Consider the following 24,053-nt stretch of genomic DNA (forward strand, 5'->3'; position numbering starts at 1 on the left):
TTGTTAGTCTCTAAGGTGCCACAAGTACTCCTTTTCTTTTTGTGAATACAGACTAAATGGCTGCTACTCTGAAATGTTTAAAGACTGGATTATTACTGCAGCTTTACACAGGGGATGGATTAAATATGTGGAGATGAAGTCCACTTGTTAAATTGCTGTACTTTCTGATGAATCAAATGTTCCCTTCAGCTCTGAATACCTCATTTGTCCTTTACCCAATTATCCATTTCCCCAAACTTATTCTGCCATCACTGGGAAACACTTACTTTTAGCCATGGAGAGGGATGGAACAACAAACTTTAATACTGTGACATTGGTATGTAAGGAAAAACTATTTAAGGTAAATTTTGTGGGGGGTTTTGGATCCTGTTGATCTATATACATTTGGACAATTAAGTCTCCTGGCTTTACAGGTTGAGGGATACAAAAAAAAAATCCCAACCAATTTAGTAAAACTTGATAAAACATTTCTAGTATGTTTTTTTTTCTTGTAATATATCTGACCTATTTAGAATCCATAAAGATGGGGTCTCAACACTCATTTGGGATAACCTGAATCACTCCCTTGCAGGCTGGCCATTCATGAGTAAAGCAGGATCCCAAATGAGTGCTTCTAAAACCACATGAAAACATCCTGTATTCCATATGTTGGTACACACAGTGGGTGACAGTTGCACTGATCTTCAGAGGGAAAATTTTGATTTTTGTAAGTATTTCTCACATAGGTCTATAAATTCCTAGAGACTTTTACTTATCCAAGGAGTCCTTTTTTTTTTTACTTTGATAGGGGCTACTTCAGACTCATGTCGCAACCCCCGTTATTCTTTCTGCTCAGCCTTGCTCAATGTGTGACTCCAGCCATGGGAAGAAGAAAAGGAGATACTTGTCCACTACTCTCCACTCCGAGTAAGGGGGCAGAGAGGAAGACAGAGAAGGGCAGGCATTGGGAAGAGTTCTGCCTGCACTTTCCCCATCTGCTGACCAGGCTAGATGGCCTGGAGCATGTGGTAAGTATGTGTGTGTGTGAGCTGCTCCATGGAAAGAAGTGAAGTAAATTACTATTCCCCTGGTAGTAAGAGGGAACAGGTGAAAAATATTGATTCTGAATAGCAATTCATTCAGTGATTTGCTCCTAGAACAGTGCAGCTATGGAAAACCACTTCTTAACAGTATAAAACTTGTTTCACATATTCTTCAGCTCTCAACAGCAGCTTTGTGATAATTCACTATTAACTACCAATATCAGCAATAATTATGGACACACACAAAATTATTTATTAAATAGTTGTAAGCCAACTGCTCTGAGGAAACATATTCTTCTTTTTCTTACAATCCAAGAATTGAAATGAACTGAAAAAGCTGCATTAGAAATGCATTATCATTAGATGAATACAGTATAATTTAGTTTACTCTGTTAAATGTCTTTAGATGTCAAGACAGTTTAAATTGATGATAATTTAGTTAATTAACCAAGATTTGTTCATGTTGTAGCCATTTGACAACCAATAAGAACTAGTAAACATATTGTGATTTGAAATCTGATCTCTTCTACGAAGGTTCTCTACAATTGCTTTCTTCTAAATTAACAAAAATAATGAGGGAAATGAAAGATAAATCAAACCTGCTAAAATGTGAGTATTAAATATGTAGTATGGGTCCTTTCTTATGTGTATTTGAATTTGTTGCTGAGTTAGGAATTGATCCTGCAACCCTCCCTCACCTAAGGCCAGTTTGTGAGTCCCTTAGTCACACCGGTGAGCAGTTACTCATGTGAGTAGTGTGTGGGGACTTTCAGTCTAGCTCCTAAATAGCCCTATGGATGATCATGAGACTACTATTGAGAAAAAGTTGTGGGATTGTTGGGGGAATTGCACTTATTCCTTTATCTTATTTCTGATCCCTTTTTCATACCTTGAAAGAATTTGTCTCATTTGCCCAGATAAAATATACTAATCTTGCATCTCAAGTCTGGATCTAGCTTCCATTGAAATCAGTGGGAGTTTTGCCATTAACTTCAAATTTTGTAAGGTTTGAACATATGCTTGTATGTTTGTAAAATGCCACTCTGTTAACTGGAGAACAAATTATCCCAAGTCAATGGATATCTCAGAAAATAAGTTGTGTTTTCATAGATTAGGCTAAGAGACTGAGTTCCATTATTATCCTCTCAGGTTGTATCAGTGTGGTTACTCACAGCAATAAGCACTATTACTCTCAGCAATAAGAATCAAGTATTTGTAGGAGAAGGCCCTAAGGCAGAGACAGCCAAGAAAAGCAGGATACTAGATAACAGCTAACGTAAAGGAGGGCACTAGAGATTTCATTGATTAGAAACACAATATTGGAAGGATTCTTGAAAGAAGGAAATTTTAATAGGATTTGAAAGAAGAGGAATAAGGGCTATTGGTAGACAAAGAGAAGAGTTTGAAGAGATTTTAAGAGGACATTGGTCAAACATCTCTCAACAAAGTGATATAATTATTGTTGTATGCTTTTCTTTGGTTTTAAACAACTGATTTAATCGATTCCATATAACATCTTTCCTTTGCTCTGCAAAAAGATGTGTAAAAATCCCTTGTTTTGAAGCATCCTGTTTTGTATAATATATGATGGCCTGGGTACTGTAATAATTATACAAATTTTATAGCTAATCCTCAGTATCAATAATACCTTTGGAGAAAATAGCATTGTACACTTCACTAACAGAGAATAATAACAATATTAATACAGCCCTGATACTTGGCAGCATTGCTTCCCCCAGCCTGTTCACTTGGCAATCAGAACAGCAAGCACAAAACCCACACATTTCTGGCTGCTGTTCTGCTTCTATAGTGTCAGAGAGAATTTAACATTTAATGATATGCAAAGTGTTGTTCGCATTTGATTGTAGTATACTATATATGCCTTGGAGCATGACTTAAAGTAATTTAACAACTGGAATAACAGGCATTTGGGAAGAAACTAATTTCATACGAAGGCAGATCAGACACTAGACTTGTTCATAAAAATGTTACCTTGTTATGCTATACAAAGTTGGATATCAAGCTAGCATGGAGAATAAGGATGTGGGACAACATCCCTTGGTTCAGACTAGATGAGATCCACTTGACAAAATAACATAATTAGCTTAAATGTAAATACTGTAACTAATTTGCTTTACAGACATGTATCTTGTCTTCAGCTTCTGTTGATACAAAGTGAGGATAAAATAACTGGCCTAAGCCTTTTCATAACTTTTAAAAACTTTTTGAGGGAAATGTTAGTGCATGTGAAAGAGGTCAAGTTGACGTCCTTGGGGTATGGAGTGCTCGGTTTGTTCATAGGACTAGTACAGCAAGATCAGTGGCAGCAATGCAGCACCAATTTCCACAAAACAGGCACTGCATTAGAGTGCCAGCGTAAGCTACATGTGCTTCCCCCTTGAGCAGGAGGGACCATCATTAAGAAAGTGAGCGTGTAATTGTATTGACTCAGAAAGTATCATAAGTGGTATCTCAAAATGTGTGGATAAATTTCAGTTAAGCATTCTGAAGTGCTTATTCACACAGACTCAGACCAATGAAGTTTTCAAGATACACCAATCATTAATTAAGATAAAATCCAAATTTTTTCCTCAGACTACTTTAGTGATCGTATTTAAATACCAATTTTTTTTTCTCTTTTATACTTCACAGTTATGTCACACAAGCTTAGAGGTTTCTGAGTTAAATGTATTTTACAAATACAAATTATTTGCGCTACTTCAGCAGCTTTCACCCAGGAAATTAAAGTGCTTTCCCAACCGTAATGAAGTAAGGTTCACGAGACATTTGTGAGGGAAGAAAAGGATAGAGAAGGATCACTTTGTCTCACCAGTAGCATGGAACAAGGCAGCACCACATGACAGTGTAGGGAAGGAAGTGCGAAAGAATACCATATTCCAGCTAAACAGCAGGCGAATGTAGAAAGGCAGGATGTAATTGTCCAAAGTGGAATGTAGTTGGGACACTGGCATTAACATATCTACTCTTTTTTTATGGGATATTTAAGAACTACAACATGATCTTATCCTTAAGGCGCAGAACTTGGAGTCAGGAGTTCTATGCTCCATTCTGCTCCTACCACAGTCTTCCTGAGTGATCTTGAGCAAGTCACTTAACTCCTCTGTAACTTTTTCCTATATTTAAAATGTAGGGATACAAATTCTTAACTCTCATGTGAACCTTAATTCATTCATGTTTATAAAGTACTTTGAGCTCTTCAGATGCTATAGATATACAAACTAATATTATCTTGTGCAACTAAGAGCACACTTTCACCAGCAGATCACCCTTTATAACACCATGCTGGGAAACTAGTTCAGTATGGACCCAGAGACAAGAATATGACCTACTGTTCATATCTCACTTTGCAGGATCTCAGGGAAAGGAATGATATTCTAACTTAGTTGGAGTAGCAAGGAAGGTGGGGAGATGATCTTGATGATCTAAAATGTCTTTTGCTTTTGATGACTGTGTGTCTGGATTTGTTACACTTTTCCCTCCTAATTGCGGGAAACTATGCAAAGTTAAGGCTGTAGATACTTCATATTTTGTAGAATACTGTGTATCTTATTGCCATACTGATACTACTTTTCAGTTTTTTTCTAAACTGCATGACAATATAGTCTAAAGGATGTGCTAAGATATGTGGATCTTGCATTACATTGTGAATTTAATTGTGGTGCCATTTCTGGTGAATATTAATTGAGTTCTATGGGACAACTATCCTGAAACATAAGAATTCAATGGTTAATGACAGGTTTCAGAGTAGCAGCCGTGTTAGTCTGTATTTGCAAAAAGAAAAGGAGTACTTGTGGCACCTTAGAGACTAACAAATTTATTTGAGCATAAGCTTTCCTGAGCTACAGCTCACTTCATCGGATGCATAATGGTATAATGAAATTCATATAGAACAACATGCCCAAGCTCATTTGAGATTGCTTTGTCATATTCCCTTCAGTTAAAAATTCTATTGAGGAATGTCTTAGGTGACATTATAGATGAATGCACTAGTTATTCACACTTAAAAATGGAGTCCCATTTCAGCCTTGGTGACAAATTTATGATTTGTGCTTTTGGAAATCTTTCTGCATATCTTGAAATCTCACATATTCCTGACCATTTTAGCATCTTATCTCAGTTCAAAATAATATTTAAAAAAAAGCCCTAAACATCAAAGATGTTTTTAAGAGTTTATAAATTTCTTCTTGCTTCAGTATCTGAGCATATGGGCTTTAGTTTTGAGAATGCTGTATTGTCTGCTAAAAAGAATATCTTTTCAGCCATTTAAACCTCGGATCTATTGGTAATTTCTATCTTTGTACATTAAATTAGCTTCTCTATTTCTTCATCAGAGTGTCTGGATGATAGGCTGCAATAAAAAAGTGTATTGAATATAATTATAGTAATTTAGACCAAAAGTGTTATTTCAGTAAAAATTAACATTAGGTTAAAAAAAATTCCAGTATGATTTTCAATTATAAAAAAGCAATGAAATTCACTAGATGAAATGTATATTAAAAAAAAGTGTACCAGAGAAATCCACAAAAGGAAGAAAATGAACAAGTAAGTATTAAACATCTATAGCAGGATTCTGCTCTTACATCTCACACTGTTCATGATAACTAAACACATGTAACGTTACCAGTATGCTGTTTCAAAAGAGTTACATCTCTTTGTTGAAGTGTGTGGGTGTCATTGGCTGGCCTTGAGAATGAAATAGTTTCAGCTCCCCGTGCCAGAGCAGGTCCCCCTATTTGGTCAAGTCAGATGACCAAGCAGCACCTGCTATAAAGGTGCTATAAAGGGACAAAGGTAAGAAGAGGAGAGGACCCAGCAAGTGAGTGAGAGAGAGAGAGAGAGAGAGAGAGAGAGAGAGCTCGAGATCCACTGAGTCAGAACAGACTGAGTCAGGAAGGGCAGTTGAGAGCTGCTAGAGACCAGGAGTTTGGAGGAATCCCAGAAGGAAGCAGAATGTGGTTCCTGGAGAAGGCTGAAGGCAGGAAAGCAGCAGATGGGTTTGCTGGCCAATGTCTTCAAACCAGAAAGCCAGGATTGGAGGGTGAGAGAGGACTGAAGGCAGGAAGAACAGCAGAGGGAGTTGTCTAGTGGCTTTAAAATGGAAAGCTGGAGTGACAGGTGGAAGGCAGGAGAGGAGAGGAGGAGTTTATCTGCTGATATATGCATGGACAGAGAACTGGATCCAGAGGAACCATGAGAGGTCCGGGGATGGGGGAGTGAGGGATGATCCCCAGAAGAAAGAGTGGAATGAGTGAAATTGCAATCCAGCTGGGTTGATTGTCCTGCTACAAGGACAGGCGAGAGCTGCTCTTGAGAATCAAGGAGAGTCCCAAAGCTGCACTGGGGAGCTGAGGTGAGCCGAGCTGTCGTGAGGGGTGCCTGGACTGCATGTTGTATGAACTATTTGGATTATGCAGGAGGAACTCTGGACTATGGTGTTGGAGCTTGTTATGTGTGCAGGGGGATTTCTTTGTAATAAATTACCCCATGAAGAGCTATTGGCTCTCAGAAAGACTCTTTGCACTAGTTCTGGGGACTCTGAAGGATAGACACTGAGGCAAGCAAGCTGCAGTCTGCAGCGGAAGACACTCCAGGTGGGCAGTGCTGTGATAGTGGGGCTTTGCAATGTTGGTAGAATTCCTACATGCCTGGCTCAGTGTAATGACAGGTTTCAGAGTAGCAGCCGTGTTAGTCTGTATTCGCAAAAAGAAAAGGAGTATTTGTGGCACCTTAGAGACTAACAAATTTATTTGAGCATAAGCTTTCATGAGCTGCAGCTCACTTCATCGGATGCATGCTGTAGCTCACGAAAGCTTATGCTCAAATAAATTTGTTAGTCTCTAAGGTGCCACAAGTACTCCTTTTCTTTTTGGCTCAGTGTAGTGATTAGTGTGTGATATAAGTGTAAATATTTTCCCCTTAATTCCGACCACTTTTCAAAAAATGGGGTAGCTTCAGAATTTATTTAGTCAATGCTTAAAAAGGCTGGTTAATGTTCAGGTCATTAACCGCTAAAGGATTAACCCGTGATTCAAAGTTAAAGGTACTGCTATTCCAGATAGAAGTTGACTTCTGCTTTTGATCCATCTGTATTGTTGAGAACTCCCCTAAATATCTTGGTCCACTGTTCTGCTGAGCTCTTTGTCCCATTGCTTCTAACAATTGACTGCTTCCCAGGCTGAAGGAGGCAACATACATATGTGTGGCAGGGCAAGAATGGAGACAAAACAGAATATTGAGAACTGAAAAGTGGGAACATCAGCATGAGAAGATGTTCCAAGAGGCTGGGCTCAGAATGGAGAGGGCAAGGAAGGTGGGAGGAGGAATAGAGAGAGTTCTTCTGTCCTCTGAGAACCCTGATAACAAGAATACTCACTGGACTTGTTCCAAGGGTTAAGGGAAACTTAGCTTGGAGGGAACTGCATGTGGCCTGTGGGCCTGCTTCTCCTTCCGCCATCTTTCAGTTGCCCACCTTTTGAGTTTCTGTCCCTTGCAGTCTCCTCAGTGCTCCTCCTCTTCAACTCTCTCTGCCACTGGTGATTATTTGCCCTTCTTCTCCCCCCCACCACCCCGAGAGTGATCATCTTGTTCTCCTCCACTCTCTAGGTCACTTTCTTCCACCTTCTTCTGTCCCCATTCCTGCCCAATGCCTTCATCTCTGGGTTTACCCTTCTGCCTACCTGATCTCCACCTCCTACTGGGTCCCCAAGTTCCTCTCTATCTGCTGAGCAGAACTGAGCTCAAGCTGCTACTGGATGTGGTTTCCTGCCTACTGGAGCTGGAAGGTGGAACCGAGTGAATAACACAAGGAGAAGACAAAGCAGAGAGGCCAGAGGGGAGAACTAAGGCTCAGCTACTTGAGACATGCATGGCTGGGAGAGAAGCCAAAATCTAACTATCCAAAATGTTGGCATAGAGAATATTCAGGTACTGAATGTACACAAAGGATGGAATCTACATAAATGATCAGCATTGGCCTAACTGCTCCCATTTAAATTAGTGGTAAACCTCCATGGATTTTAAAGGGAGCAGAGTTAAGCCAACTCTGAGAACTTTTGAAAATCCTACCCATCTTGTCTGATTTTATTTTTTCTCCAAGTTATAGTATGAGCATTTATGCAATGTGCTAAAAGGCAATTTCAATCCCTAATTGATGCCAAATGAGGCACCTTTTAAAAATGTGGGAATAGATTTGAGATTAATTTCTAATAAAGTAAACGTCTGTTAGTTTTCCTATAGTTGTGATGTAGTAGAATATGGTCTTGCCTGGAGTCAATAAGATAGAAAATTGTGGTTAATAATAAAAGCTAATGAGGAGATACTTTAATGATGAGATGTCATGTGCCTGACTATAAAATAAATAGTAATTATAACATTTGAGAAACTACTCTGAGTATTTGAATTGTTCTTGACAACTTCATCTGTATGTCATGCCCTTCTGGATTATGCACTTTCTAGTTCTTAATAAGCAAACAAATGAAACCGAATTCCTTACCCTGGCAGACGATGTTTTCAACACGACGTCAACCAGCACAGATAGCAGAAAAGAGCCAGCATAGCAAGCTCCAGGATTATTTTTCATTTACACATTTTGTTAGTTACAAAACAAGATGAGAAATGTATCTTCTTTTTTTTAATCTTTATCTTTCTCCACACCCTTCACAACCACACACTATTATAACACATGTCAAAGGTGCCACAAGTACTCCTTTTCTTTTTAAGTTTTTTATGTGTTTTTCCTTATTTTTTCCAAAATATTTTTCATGTGCTCATGCGTGCACACTCTGACATATTGCTGAAAGAATGCTTCAGAAGTATACGATATTACTGGATACAGCAATTGATTTTATTTTGATCAGATAAATTATTTTGATCAGATAAATTTTATTCTACAAAATCTGTTATTCAAAAAATATTAATCCTAAAATCTATTTTTTCCAGTATTGCCTAGGGTTTAGAGCCAGTCAAACAATCCACTGGAAGCATGTCCCCCGCCTCTTAAAACCTGGTGTGTTTTTTTTGAAATGCCGTTTTCTGGTTGCCCACTTTGGCAAGTATACCTAGCAGCTCATCTTTGTTGTTTATGTCCAACCAGCCAGGGTTCCATGCATACACAGCAATTCGAGGCTTGCTCCTGCCTGGAGCAGAGAAGAAGCATTGGATCTCCTGGGTGTAGAGGAAGAAAAGGCTGTGGAAGCAAAACTACAGAACAGCCATAGAAACATGGACATCTGCAAGCCGATTGCAGGGGAGATGCAGGCAAAGGGGTACAATAGGGATCAGCAGCAGTGGCATGGAAAGCATAGGAGCATCATCAGGGATACTATAAAGCGAGGGAAGGCAAAAAATCTATTGTTGTCCCACGGACCTGCTGCTTTTAGAATGAACTGCATGCCATAGTTGGACCCCACATCACACTATGGATACCGTGGAGACCAAGATAAACACTCCTGCAGTGAATAGTGAGGAGGCGGAAGTGGAGAAGAGAGGCACAGTAAGAGACTTCAACAATGCCACGAGCCAGGACCTATTTGAATCTCAGAAGGAGTCTAGCTATTCCCACAAGGCAAGTGTGGATGAGCCCGGTGATGAAGGGAAAGGAAGATTGGGTAAGTGTGTGCATGCATTTTTCTTTACAATGTTTTATTTGCTTTTCCTTCCTCTCTCTTTCCCCTTTCCCATCTCTTTCCCCCACCCCCAGTTAAAGATGGCACTTGGCCCATCCTCAAGTTTATGAAACAAAGATATCAACTTTTCATTGCTTTACTGGTATATTGTGAAAAAAATTAAAAGTTAGGAAGTAAATTCAAAACAAATTCTTCAACACTACTGAGGCAGTCTAAATACACAATCCACATCAATTCGGTGTCCTGTGCTTGGGCAGAGGTAGAACAAACAGAGATAGAGACAGCCTCTGGGAAATATGTCTGTTTATGTGAAAAACGATGTCCCTTTCATCGAGATCTCTCAGGAGGCTAAAACGTTTTACAGAGAGACTCTGCAATCCTCTCCTGAAGGTTTCTAGGGATGGCATCCTTATTTCTTCCTTGGTGGTAGGACACTTACCCATGCCATTCTTTGAGTTCAGTTGGCACTATCACAGCAAAGCAGCTAGTGGCATACAGGTCCAGGTTGCCTCAGGACACCAGTAGCAGCTGGGTTCTGGCCTTTATAACCCTGAGGAGTGAGGTATCAGCCAAAATCAACACTGCCAGTGAAAAATAATGCCAATATTCACAGCCCTGGCCTCAGACTGTCCTCACTATGGTTGGAGCTGGAGACCTCTGCTGTACCAAAGCACTCCAAAGCTGAAGTGTCAATAAGGCTTTCTTACTATAAGTATTTATGGGAATAATATGGGTGTGTTTTGAGACTTACCTTTCCCTTCCTGCTATGATGGTAAATCTAATTGTATGTGCATCTGGTTTACCAGCAGATTCCGAAGTGGTGGTTTTGAGGAGTGTCCCCTTCAAGTCCACAGAAAGACTGACCTTGAGGAGGAGGAGAAAGAGGACTAGGGAGGAAATATTTTTGAGATTCTACAATTGAGTCATGGACAAACAACTTGGAGGGCCAATATAATGAAGAGCATGGAGAAATATAGAGAGGGCAGGCAAAAAGGCCCAAGAGTTTCAGCAGCATATGGCATCACAGGGATATGGTATCAGAGACATACAGCTCCATGCCACAGGACAGCAAGGAAAACCACAGCTTCAGCTACTCTGACCTGTGAAAACTACAGACTGATGTGTGTATATATAGCCACAATGCATTACACTGAACTACTGTTTTGTTGACACAAATAGATATAAAGGCTTGCTTCCTTCTGAAAAGAAATATTTACAATTTCACCCCACTATGTTTGAAATTTGTATGACATAGTATGTGTGTGTTTGTGCTTTGATTTTGAGCACTGAATTTTTGCACTCAAAGTATCTTTATTAGTTCACAACGAGCATTACAGTATACCTAGTGGCAGTCAGGAAATCAAACACTACTTATAAATGCACATCAAGCACCACTGATTTCATAGCGTCAAGAAAACACAACCATACTTATAAATGTACAATAAGCACCACACAATTCATAGTAGCAGGCAAAGCCCTAGGCCCAGAAATCTTTATAACATGCAGCAGGCACAACATAATAGATACCAGCAAACAAAAATCAAAAAACCCCCATAAGACATACATTATCTCAAGACAGCAGTACCGAACACTACTCACAGTGAAAACGAACCTTTAAACACCCTCTCCCCCCCACCCCCCATCAAATTCCTAACTTCACATTGGGTTCTTGTTATAGCCCTGGTGTCTGGCTGTTCAAATTCAGCAGACATCCACTTCGTCTCGCCCATCCACCCTAGCGGCAGCTTCACCCGCTTTCCCTCACATATATTATATAGTATACAGTATACAACTACAACCATTAGGATGTTGTTTTTTCTCACTGAGGTTCTTATCTAGTGAGTAAAAAAATGCCAGCAACCCATCAATCTACCAAAAGCACATTCCATAGTTATTCTACACCTATTGGACTCTTTCCTTACTGTTGACCTGATGGACCATGGTGGGCTTCTTAAGCAAAGGTTAGGCTAGGTCCCTCAGAATCACTATTGGCATTTCAACATTGCCAGTGGTAATCTGCCACTTGGGAAAGAATGTCTCTGCATGCAGCTTTCTGAACAGTCCTGTATGCTCAAAGATGTGAGCATCACACACCTTCCCTGGACTACCCACACTAATATCAGTGAAGCATCCTCTGGTGATCCACTAGTGCTTGGGTAACCATAGGAAAATATCCCTTTGCTGTTGATATACCTAGTAGCATAGAGGGCTATTGCCAAAATAGGGATGTCTGTTCAGCCTATTGCCCCACCACAGTTCAGGAATTTGCTAATTGCTGCAAATCCATTCACTATTTCTTTCACATTGCCAAGTATCACAGTCCTGCACAGCAGGAGACGATTAAGGGTTCTATACGCTCTCATGACAATGGCCCTGTCAAGGTTCCTTTCCCACTCTGAACTCTAGGGTACAGATGTGGGGACCTGCATGAAAAACCCCCTACGCTTATTTTTACCAGCTAAGGTTAAAACTTCCCCAAGGTACAAACTATTTTACCTTTTGCCTTTGGATTTTATTGCTGCCACCACCAAGCATCTAACAAATATATAACAGGGAAAGACCCCGCTTGGAAACATCTTTCCCCCCCCACAAAATCCTCCCAAACCCTACACCCCCTTTCCTGGGGAAGGCTTGATAAAAATCCTCACCAATTTGCATAGGTGAACACAGACCCAAACCCTTGGATCTTAAGAACAATGAAAAAGCAATCAGGTTCTTAAAAGAAGAATTTTAATTGAAGAAAAGGTAAAAGAATCACCTCTGTAAAATCAGGATGGTAAATACCTTACAGGGTAATCAGATTCAAAACATAGAGAATCCCTCTAGGCAAAACCTTAAGTTACAAAAAGACAAAAAACAGGAATATCCATTCCATTCAGCACAGCTTATTTTATCAGCCATTTAAACAAAACAGAATCTAACGCATATCTAGCTAGATTACTTACTAAGTTCTAAGACTCCATTCCTTTTCTGTTCTCGGCAAAAGCATCACACAGACAGAGAAAACCTTTGTTTCTTCTCCCCCTCCAGCTTTGAAAGTATCTTGTCTCCTCATTGGTCATTTTGGTCAGGTGCCAGCGAGGTTATCCTAGCTTCTTAATTCTTTACAGGTGAAAGAGTTCTTCTTCTGGCCAGGAGGGACTTTAAAGGTGTTTACCCTTCCCTTTATATTTATGACAGGCCCCCACTGTGGATTTTCCAACTCCAAAATGATTTCCCACTGATTAGTAGCAAGCCGGCACTGCAAGATTCCAAACTGTGGTTCCACTTGCTTCTTCACTGTCAATGCAACTCTTATTTTGGTGTCCCTGCACTGGAAATCTGAGGTGAGATCTGTGCACAGATCCAGGTATGTTGCCATTTGAATCTGAAAGTTCTGCAGGCACTGTTCATCATCCCAAACCTTCATTACAATGCAGTACCATCGGTCAGTGCTTGTTCTTGGACCCAGAAATATCTTCAGGTACTTCATGAATGCCATGAGCAACCTGGATTTTTTTCCCACTATGTCTATCAACAAACTCTCCTCAAAGACATCCTCATCTTCCTTGTTGTGATCCCAATGCTTGTGGTACTTCCTGAAGGTCTGAAAATCTAGGAGAATCATTCATGCTGCGCTTACAATATTCATGAGAATAATGCTGAGCTTTATGGCTCCATCTTGCTGTTAGACATGGAAGAGACTGAAAAGCAATGCACAGGTTTTGGGGGATTTTCCAAAAATGGCACAAATTACAGGATTTGGAATGTGTTACGCAATGGAGAAAGTTGTGCCCTGGGAGCTAGACCCATAGCTCCCAGAAATCCTTGGGCGAACCATTACTATCTCCACAAAAATCTACAAAAAATTCCCAAAGAGTATTGGGCTGGACAATGGTGCATGGTACTCTGGGATGCCTACCTGTGGTGAATCCTGCTTTACATCAATGCACTTGTAGTGAGTATGCACAACACCAATGCAGGCAGACAATTATGTATGCACCTGAGCAATATATAGACTTTGTGGTCTGTACAACAACATAGCTTACGTGGTCTGAAGTTTGTAATATAGATAGGCTTTTTCTTGGCACCCTCAGGGGATAGGTCAATTTAGATTCACATCCATTACTGATGTGTAATTTTCACCACTTTCCATGTCACATCTGAATGCAAACCTCTGAGTTTAAGGGAGTCTAAATTAATGTAACATCCTTGCCAAGGAGCAAGAAGTGAAGAGTATATTAGGAAAAAGCCAGTAGCAGGAGGATGTAAGAAGATAGACCTCTACCTATACAATGTCACGGTTTGGGGGTTTTTCTTTCTTTCTTTCTTTTTGCATTCCTTTCTTCTGGCCCCCTCTGTGGGTAATATTGACTTATCCCTCTCCCCACAACAGTGAGTTTGGCTTATTGGGAAAACTTGAGAAATGGTATGTAAAGGTAATGTAAGTTACACATTGATTAGGAATTTTAAGCAAGTGTAAAGGAAGTCTGCTTCTGTACACAAGGGTGGGCAGAGGCTGGAAGAAACTCTTATACCAATTTACTTAGACTCAGGGAGGGCCTGATCCCACTCCCATTGATGTTATATGGCAAAACTTTTCTTGATGTTGATGGAAGTAAGCCCTAAGACCTACTTATAGCTAAATTTAGATGTAACCCTACATCAATAAGCATTCAGAAGATAAAAGTTCTGGTGCAGCATGGTGCAGAGAGATTTGAAATTTTTCACAAGACAAAGGATGTTCTCAGATAAGAACTTTATTCATTTTTTTAGTAGTATTAAATCAGTCCCATTAATTGGAATAATTATCTTTCAGGCTGTGGGGAGTATACTCCTGTTAGGTCCTGAATCAATAATCTTTGAATTCTAAACAGTAACTTTACAACTTGACAGGTTTCAGAGTAGCAGCTGTGTTAGTCTGTATTTGCAAAAAGAAAAGGAGTACTTGTGGCACCTTAGAGACTAACAAATTTATTAGAGCATAAGCTTTCCTGAGCTACAGCTCACTTCATCGGATGCATTTGGTGGATGCATCCGATGAAGTGAGCTGTAGCTCAGGAAAGCTTATGCTCTAATAAATTTGTTAGTCTCTAAGGTGCCACAAGTACTCCTTTTCTTTTTACAACTTGAGTAAATTAATTATACTTAACCTGCAGCATAATCTCTTTGCAGACTTTCACCCACTAGGGGGCAAGACTATTTCAATTTACTGCTAATGCTAAACAACATGTAAAGTGTAAATGCCACCATTTCATTCCAAAAAATGTCTGAAAAGTCCCATGTCAATCAAGTCAGTCACAGCAGCCTCGCAGCCTGCTACCATCTAACTCCAAGCATATTCATAAGAATCTCTTAAAAGTTCTAGGCTTGCTTTGGCAGTCCTTATGTAATAGCAGTGTTGCAAGAGAGTCTGTTTTCACTTCCTTAGCAATCTCTTTATAGCCTGGGGCTACACTGCAGCAGCGGATTTTTTTTCTTTTCTTTTTTTGGAAGAGAATTACTGCTGGAATTTCAAACACAAACCTGTAAAGTGGGAGACTTTAAAATGTACCCTATTGTTTTTAAGAACTCACACAAAAATCTCCTGCACGACTGTCTGTATGTAAGGACTGATCTCCTGTTCACTTCATTATGCAAGAGCTGCACCCCTGCTATTCCTTTTTAACCATGATGCTGCCTGTTGGCTACTGCTTGTGAATCAATGAGGTGTAGTCAGACAGACATCCACACATCCTGGGATATGGCACTGCATATTAATCATGCTGAGAAGGAAGAGCTCAGGGCCAAGCAGCGCAGATGGTCTGAGGGTCTGTAAAACCCTAGTTACACGTTGTTGGCGCAATAGTTGAGCAATGAATCTCTTTGGATAAAAGAGACATATCTGAAGAGTGCAATCCACTAGATAGGAGCTGGAGAATTGCATGAAGCACACACATGCTTTTCTGTTTATTCAGAGAGCAATCATTTAATTGTCTGCCTTAAATACTTGATAACTAAGGGAAGTGGTATGTTTTGTTATCATTATTGTCTCTACTAGGGCTATCCAGCATCAGAGTTTATGCTGTCACTCAAGTGCTATTTCTGTTGTGTGACAGGACTGTCTAATCCTGCATGGTGGAGGGGGCAGAAGGGAGAATGTTTTCCCACTTGATGATGCCTTTATGAAATATTCCTTTATTCACTATAGAGGTCTGTTTCATGATGATGACATCAAAGCAAAGGCAAGAACACAAAGACTGCATCGGTTAAGAATGTCACAATCTATAAATAACTCTGGGAGATCAATGCACAGCAGAGGGGAAAAAAACTTCCCCGGTGGATTGATTTTGTGTTGTTTTTTTCCCTTCCTTCCCCTTTCCAGGTATATTGACATTGCAGGTGGCCAGATGAAAAGAAAGAACAGGGAGAGGAACAAGCAGGAGAGAGCTGACTGTACTCCTGAATGTGGGCCTAATGACAACAGAATGACATCCTGTTAAAGGAACATTTGTTCATCATCATTTATGGTGAACTCTGAGAACATTGGTCCCAATCCCCAGACAGTGTGCACTGGCATAGCTCCATTAAAATTAATGTCACTGCATCCAAGAGAAATTAATAAATAGAAAACTCTCATCCAACGGGAATGTTGATCCTGGATGTGCCTCTTCTGAATGAATTTCACTGGCTCACAGCTGCACATTGATCATAGCACATTAGCCATGGAGAAAAATTGCCATCTGCAAATCATCCTAGAAAAGTAGTAATAATTGATGTAATTATGGCAACAGCCAGTAATTTCATAATAAGATACTGAACCCCAATAATTAGACTCTAAGACTTGTTCCAGCACAGCTATAAAACTTGCTGAATGTTCAATGAGCATTTTTCCTCCAATAACCCAAGCAGGAAAAAAATTCTCTGGAAAAGAGGAATCTTCCAGATCATGTGGGAACTTCAGTTCTTGTTGACCAGTAAGACCAGCCAGCAGACTCGTTACAGTAATGACCTTATGCTTTACTATGGCTTGTCATCCCATATGATCCATAAACACTGCATAATTATAACAAATTCATATGCAAACTATACACAAGGATCATTTATGGGATAAAACACAGCTGTTCAAGAGCTCAAGGATGCAATACAAGGTTAGGACAGGAAGTGAAAGCATTTTTTTTTCATTTGACACCTCAAAAGGAATTTAACTAAACAGGATGTAATTACATGTTGGATTTTGCCTATGGCACTAGGGTAGTATCTTTGTATACTTATAGAGTGTCATGGGATTTTTAATTATCACAAGCAACCAGGACCTTGATTTTATCTCTCTTTCAAAAGACACTCTCCTGTGGCATAATACATCCTAAGCTAATTTTAGGACATTGGTTTATAATAATGAAAAGGGAATAACATTATCTATTGTCAGCCCGATTCTGACATCCATCCTCATGATTAGTTGCTTGCTTTGCAAATAGTCCTACTTACTGGCCCAGTACTACTGAAATCACATTCTGTAGTCTTTCCTGTGTTCTGAAGTCTATATAGTGACCCAGTCCCACATTTTTAGCAGGTGAACTGTGAAAGTACCACTGCATATAAAGGGTTATGGCTACAGTCCTCTAGTAACTATCTTAGCACTAGAAATAAAGTACATTTGATATTTTGCATTTAGAGTCTGAATGTTACTTGTTGGTTTTTTTAAATGGTATTAATAGATGTAAGCCTTATTTATGAACAACCTGCTGTGATAAAAATAATGTTAATATACTACATGTCCTCAGCTGAACTAGATTTTTATTTTGTAATTATTTCTTCACCTGAATTTTTCTGTCCCTCAGTGAGAGAATGCTTTATACAATGGGGTTTAAAAAGCTAAACCTGATCTGGATCTGTGGTGCATAATATCTAGTCATTTTATGTATATTAATGCTAAATTCTGTTCTTGGTTTTCATAAATAGCCCACAAAGCATGCCAACCTTCTTCCACATTTTTAACAGTACTAGGTTTTGATGAGCAAAATTGGTAGGTACTAGGTGAACAAAAGAATACTGATGATACATAATGTAAGGCTTGATCAAAAGTTGTGAACTCGTCAGATGATCTGCCAAAAAATTGGATTGTTTTCTAGAAAGTGTTTCTCAGCCAAGTTACAAGATACAGTCTGACTGTTAACTGAAGTCTTGAAAAATCTAACTTTTGGTTATGTTACGAAAATGGTGAAAATGGGTAAATGTGTCCTGTAAAATTGGTTATCAATGTAAAATATTGTACATGAACTTCATGATGAAGACACATGAAAGAAATGAGAAAAATTAGAAATGTACAGGGCATATTTAATCATCAGATCCCCCTATTAAAACATTATTGTTTAATTTGTAAAGATAAATTTGGAATGTTCAATGTTTCCATTTCACTGTACCCACTTGCACCAGTTCTCCACCATCCCCATCTCCCTGACATCTCCCTCGGCAATCCTTGGTGTTCACACTTTTTAAAATGCATGCAGTTATTGTGGCCACCTTTAGTAACTGTTAGCTGTTTGCCAAACTATACCTATTTTATCCACCTAATGGGCTAGAGAAAATGATATAAGAGGAAAAAATAACATTTTGTGGGGCTCTCTTCATTCTAGCTTTTGTTAATCTTTCTGACACTCAGGTAACAAGAACTGTGTATGAAATTGTACATGTGGTCTCAGCAAGGTCATCAGATAAAAAAAAGTATTGTTGCCCCTTTGCTGAATGGTAGTAGAATTTTGGTGAGTGGAAATCAATGCTGTGGAGTCCAGTGTTTTCCTATTGGAACTTGTTTCTTTAAAAAGTATGCACAAATTCTGTTTCTTCTAATGACGGTGGTAGCAAAATGCACATTGGCAAATCTCTCTTGCAACAATCAGTGACCAGATTGCCTTCCTTTGCCTGTTTTTTTCCCCATATTTTTACACACTAATCCTATAACTGATTCCTTGTGGATGCAGTGATCTCCCTCTTCAGAATCATTTACAGAATTAGAGCCTCAGATTGTAAATTCTTTAGGTCAGGGACCTTGTCTTCCTATATATTTGCACAGAACCAAATGTATAGTGGGTGCTGCTACATTATAAATGAAGAATGAATAAATAAATAATAGCAAATCCTAAAGTGCTCAATTGGTATTAAAAATATAGATGCATACCAAAGCTATGCTAAGTTTGTTTAAAAAGTCTGAGAATGGCTATGTGATCTTTGTCATTTTAAGTTACTATGGTTTCAGTGAACTCTAAACAGAAGTTTCTAGAGTCCTCATGGAGCACACCTCCTGTGGCGTGCTTTGAGTTCTTGATTCATTTGATCACAAAAACTCTATCAACTTCAGTAGAAAACTCACTTTGTCTGTAATGAAACTAGCCAACTTGGCCATTGGCTGTATCACTCCTCCCACCAATAAGCCCCAGCTGCCCCATGGGAAGAAGGAATATGACTATCATTTATGTTGCAACAAGCTAGGTAAGTCTGCTACTGTCGCACTGCTCCCTCGCAAGGCTTGATGCATTTCCAACCCTGGGAGGGTAAGCAGATTATTCCCATGAAGTTTTTCTAGCTCTTTGCAGCCTGGAGTGTCTATTTAAATTCATTTAAAAATGCATATGCAAACAGTATGTATTTTAGAAAAAAAATGTGAATACATTATACTCTTAATTCATAAAAAAAAGCAAATTACATACATATATATATGCACTATCTTGCTACACCCAAATCCACTGTTGTTATATAGTATGTTAGTAAATATAGTATGTGATATAGTATGTGGTACAGAACCTCTGGTTTTCCTTCTGCAGCCTCTCAAGAGGATGCTGCATCCACTACTTCTGTGGCCATATTCGAGGGCTGAATGACAGTTTCAAGGTTACAGTTTAGGCTTTTGCATGCTGAAACAAGGAAGATCAATCCTAATCTACAGAGGGACTGAATTGCAAATGTCGGAGCACAAAGGGCTTGAGCCTGGGAGGTGCTGAGCACAGGGTCAGGCTTATAGTTACTAAGCACCATTCTGCTCACACAGCTGATTGAATATTTTATTCTGCTTTAATACAGCAGGATCTTCTTTCAATTTATATTGACGTCATCAGACTGTGTCATTGCGGGTAAAGTAGACAGTGGCATTCACTAATTTCTTTCCATACTTACAGATAAAGGGTACAGATGGAAACATTCAACTGGGCCATGCATTTTTCTGCTTTAGGATACTTTCCACAAGCCCTCTTCTCCAGTGGAATTTAAGATCCTTTGGTTTACACAGTTGCATGACAAAAATTGAGACTGGGTTACCTGAATTGTCATTCCAGAGAGCAGTGCCACTGACAGAGGAACTAACCCTTGCTCTCTTCATTGACAGATCTGAGCCAGAGATGGAGAACCAGAGCCATTAGCATTTTTAATGCCATCAACAACAGCAAAGGGAAAAACAAAATGGTAAAATTACATCTGTGTTTTCTTCCTTTCACTTCTGCATTAATATCTTTCACCTCTGCATCTTTATATCCTGGGCTATAATAGAGGTACCTATTCTGATTTGCTTATGTGGTTTTAGCATTCTCAATGGGCTTTGGAATCTGAGTGAAAGCATCCAAGCAACTGCACTTTTTAGAGATGACTTTAATCCTATATTTGAAGAAGAAAACATCATAACCTTTTAATTTTCCTTTCTATTGTCTCTTGGTGACAGATTGACAGGCCTAGAGAATGGAGTTGTCTATTCATAGAACAGGTTCAGTGTGGGTAGCAGCAGTGAATGCTGGTTCATGTAGCCCTGCTAGTGTGCCTCAATCCTGACCTGGAGAGGCTGCTTCTGGGGAGAGGGGAGTTCAGTCTCTGTTCCAATTCAGTCCATGTTCTCTCAGCTGAAGCTGCCAAAATGGTTAACACTCAGCACCAGTGTGGTGGTGGTTTTGTGATGTGAACAGCTAACTTCTAGGACAAAGGTCTGAGACCACCAACACATTTTACAATGAGCACCAAATAGAGGTGAGATGTTAAGAGCTTTGTCACTAATGACCATCTGACTTTCTCATCAGCCAAATTCTTCTTTTGCTGTATCTCCAGCCTGTTTGCTTCTACAGACTGCTTGCACCTCATGGTAATGAAAAAATTGAAGCAGAACATGAGGCTGCTCTTGTGCAAAATTATCTAGAGTTATAAGTATTGCTGGTCTGGTAAAAGGAACAGACAAGGGAAAGATGAAACAGATTGGGAGTCCTTTCTCTGCCTTTAAATAAATCACAAATATGATATATAACAGGGTGAACCACTAGCTAAGAAATAGACATACCAAAGAATAATCTTTCAGTTTACTTTGTTTTTCATTTAGGGATCATTTCCAAAGAAAGCCTTATGGTCCAAATGTGTTGCTAATCCCATTTTTATTTGCAATATGAATTTAAGATTTTTTTAAAATTTGAGTATTTTAACAATGCCATTATCAGAAGTACCACTTCCATGAATGATGTAAACCTGTCAAGTCCATAGTGTCAAGCATATTTATCTGCAACTACTGTAAAAGAAGCCACTCCTGCAGGCCACTAAGATTACTTGTAATGAGTAGAAACATGTGTGTTCAAACAATCTCATGAGTTCATATTTATATTTCCTTATGGATAACTCTACTTATTCCATTAGGACACAAAGTATTACACTGTCAGTCTTTGATAGTATTGCATTGTTAACATTAGCTTCACTTTTGCATTTATTTTTAAATTATGTATGAAACAACTCCAAGTGAGGGTGTGCAGCAATTTGTGGTTTGGAGACTAAAGTCTGTCTGAGGGCACTTTCACAGAGAGTTTGGTGTGAAAACCATACATTAAGCCAAATACATATCTATATTGAACTATAAAGCAAACAATGTGGATAACTACTACTTTAGTCCTACTGAATTCAGTGTAATGTGTGTTTTAGGAAGCAATTCTGCAAGATGTGAAGTATCTTTAGCTCCCTGTAATGAGGCAGAGTGGCCTCCCACTGATCCAGAGCGGGAGAGGGGCCATTTTCTGAGCACAGGTGAGCAGATGCAGGCCATACCCATCCCTCCCACCAGAAGTTAGGAGGCGGGGCAGGAAATATAAAGGGCAGGTCCTGGAGCTCAGTTGTGCTGCAGCTGCTGAAGGAGATAGATGCTTCCTGCCTGGTCCTGGAGACCATAGAGAAGCCCGGCCAAGCTTAAGACTGGCCAGAGCTGCTGGAGCTGCCAGCCAATCAAGGCACTGAGGACTTTGCTGGGAGTGCTGCTGGCCATCTACTCTCAGGAAACAGAGGACCTCTTCCACGTTCCCTCCCTCCCCGATCCAGGTACACCCGGAGGGGAGGAAGTGACCGAGGGACAGCCGACCCCGGTCTGGCTGCATTGCTGCTAGAAACCCAGTCAGCGTGTTGTGGCTGGGTTCCCCACTGACCCAGTGGTGGAAAACTTCACTGCTATTAAGGTCCTGGGCTGGGACCTGGAGGAGTCAGGTGGTTCTGGGTCCCCCTGCAACCCCACCCCTGGGGTGGCAGCCTTCCCACTTTAGGGCATGAGGCCTGGGTTTGTCTGCTGTCTACCTGAGAAAAGATGTCAGGTAATAGACAGCCTACTGCTCTGCCCTGCCTCAGAAGTCAGAGAAACCTCTTCTGAGCCCCTAGACTGTTTGGTGCTCTGCCTTGCTGGATGCCTGGGTTCCTAGACTGTTTGGTACCCCGCCCTGCTTGAGAGCTTGGAGACCTGAGACTAATTGCAGCTCTGCCCCTTTCTGAGGGCCAGAGCTCACAGACTACTCATTTACCCTGCCTGTGAGGGCTGGAAACTTGGCTGAGGCTGGAAACTTTTAGACTGTTTGGTGCTCCACCCAGCCAAAGGCCTGAGCCTTAAACCATTTACTCATCTGCTAATTCCCATGGGCAAAGCTTGACATAGTGAGGTGGAGTGGCCTCCCACTGAACCAGAGGAGGAGAGACAAATGCTAACCCACTACACTCCATAATACTGCCTATATTGTATGCATATGCAAATGTTTTTCAAGTAAGGGATCAATTTTTGGGTGGACCTGAATGCCTTTCCTGAGAAACCTCCACTCATGATAGTGTTAATAAGCATTTTAATTATAAAGTCGGGGCCACTGCCATTTTTATGAGCCTCTCCAAATAGAAACAAAAATCCTTACATTGTTACTTTTGCAGCTTGAAAGGAAAGAAACCAAAATGCAGGTGAAAGTTCATTCAGTATTTCTGCTGTCATTTGAGTCTTAGTTCCATGACATAATATGGAATTTGTCACTACTGGCAGACTTAATTGGAAAGGTTACAGAAAAGTAGCCTGATCAATAGGTTCTTTGAACAATGGTAAGAGAAAGGTACTGGAGTTAAAGCTTGATACTTTATTTCTTTGTAGTTCTATTATTACTTGTGCAGTTAAAGGAAAAAGGATACTTTACAGTGTGACTGTCAGTTATAGGTAATAGAATATGTGTTGATAGCCCCTTTTATATTTGCAGTATCATACATGTTAATTGGAAGATTCTACATCTTCAGTGTATTCTACAGCTGCCACGTGAAAATAAATATTATTTTGTTGCAGATGACAGTTGTCCAAAGCACAAAGAAGTAAACTGATCTCAGCAAAAGAAGAATATTCTATAGAGTTTTCAAAAGCATGCAATATTGGACTGAGGGAGTTGATTTACATGATTCCTTAATATTCTACACACTACCTGCAGTGCATAATGACAGTACTTCTGCAAGCAGCCCTGTTCTTTTGTGTGCCAGAAAACAGTTTTCTGTGATCACAATAAATAAGATGAAACAAAGGGGGTGGGGCAGGGAGAGAGGGAGGATAATATCTCAATGAAGGCCAGTGTATAGAAAGAAGGTGAATGGGGGGAAATGAGGAAAGAGATATCTAAAAGATCTTAGAGAAGCAAAGCATTCTAAGAAGATGATAAAACTGAAAGAATGAGTCATGACAGTAGAGCAGCTAAAGAGGAAGGAAATTCTACTTGTGTGGACTTTAACTCTTACAGTGTTCACTGAAGGACTATGTATCAGCCTCTCTTTATGATAAGTCCATTGTGAAAAAATATTATGGTTTGATTTGTTAGCTTTTGTTGATTTGAATCACTGTTTCTGCAGATATATATTTTAATGCATAGCTTTTCAAAGGGAAAATTATGATATACATAGATTATTTGGATGCATGTACATATGTAGAATGAAGATAGGGAGAAAAAAATCAGAAGTTAGGTAGACTTTTTAATTCTACAAGTATGGACAAACCTCAACAGCTTTGGGGACACATGGCAATAATGCTGCCTCAGACTTCTATTCCCTATTCCATCCCCAATCCAGAACACAGCTTGCAGGGAGATGAGTCAAGACAGGGAGATTGTTCAAGGGAGGGAATTGGTGAGCGAGGAAGAGG

General features: G+C 39.8%; 1 long non-coding RNA gene across 1 annotated transcript in view; it reads left to right on the forward strand.

Annotated features, from left to right (window-relative positions):
• The window catches only part of LOC122456295, a 76,970-nt gene extending 53,513 nt beyond the window's left edge, over positions 1–23,457 (forward strand). Inside the window, exons 4-7 of the long non-coding RNA XR_006275134.1 lie at positions 20,004–20,080; positions 20,509–20,632; positions 21,563–21,664; positions 23,214–23,457. This is a non-coding gene — a long non-coding RNA (uncharacterized LOC122456295). The remainder of the gene's footprint in view (positions 1–20,003; positions 20,081–20,508; positions 20,633–21,562; positions 21,665–23,213) is intronic.
• Positions 23,458–24,053: the final 596 nt, after the last annotated feature.

The sequence above is a fragment of the Dermochelys coriacea genome, chromosome 12 (assembly GCF_009764565.3).
Source record: "Dermochelys coriacea isolate rDerCor1 chromosome 12, rDerCor1.pri.v4, whole genome shotgun sequence".
Lineage (NCBI taxonomy): Eukaryota > Metazoa > Chordata > Testudines > Dermochelyidae > Dermochelys > Dermochelys coriacea.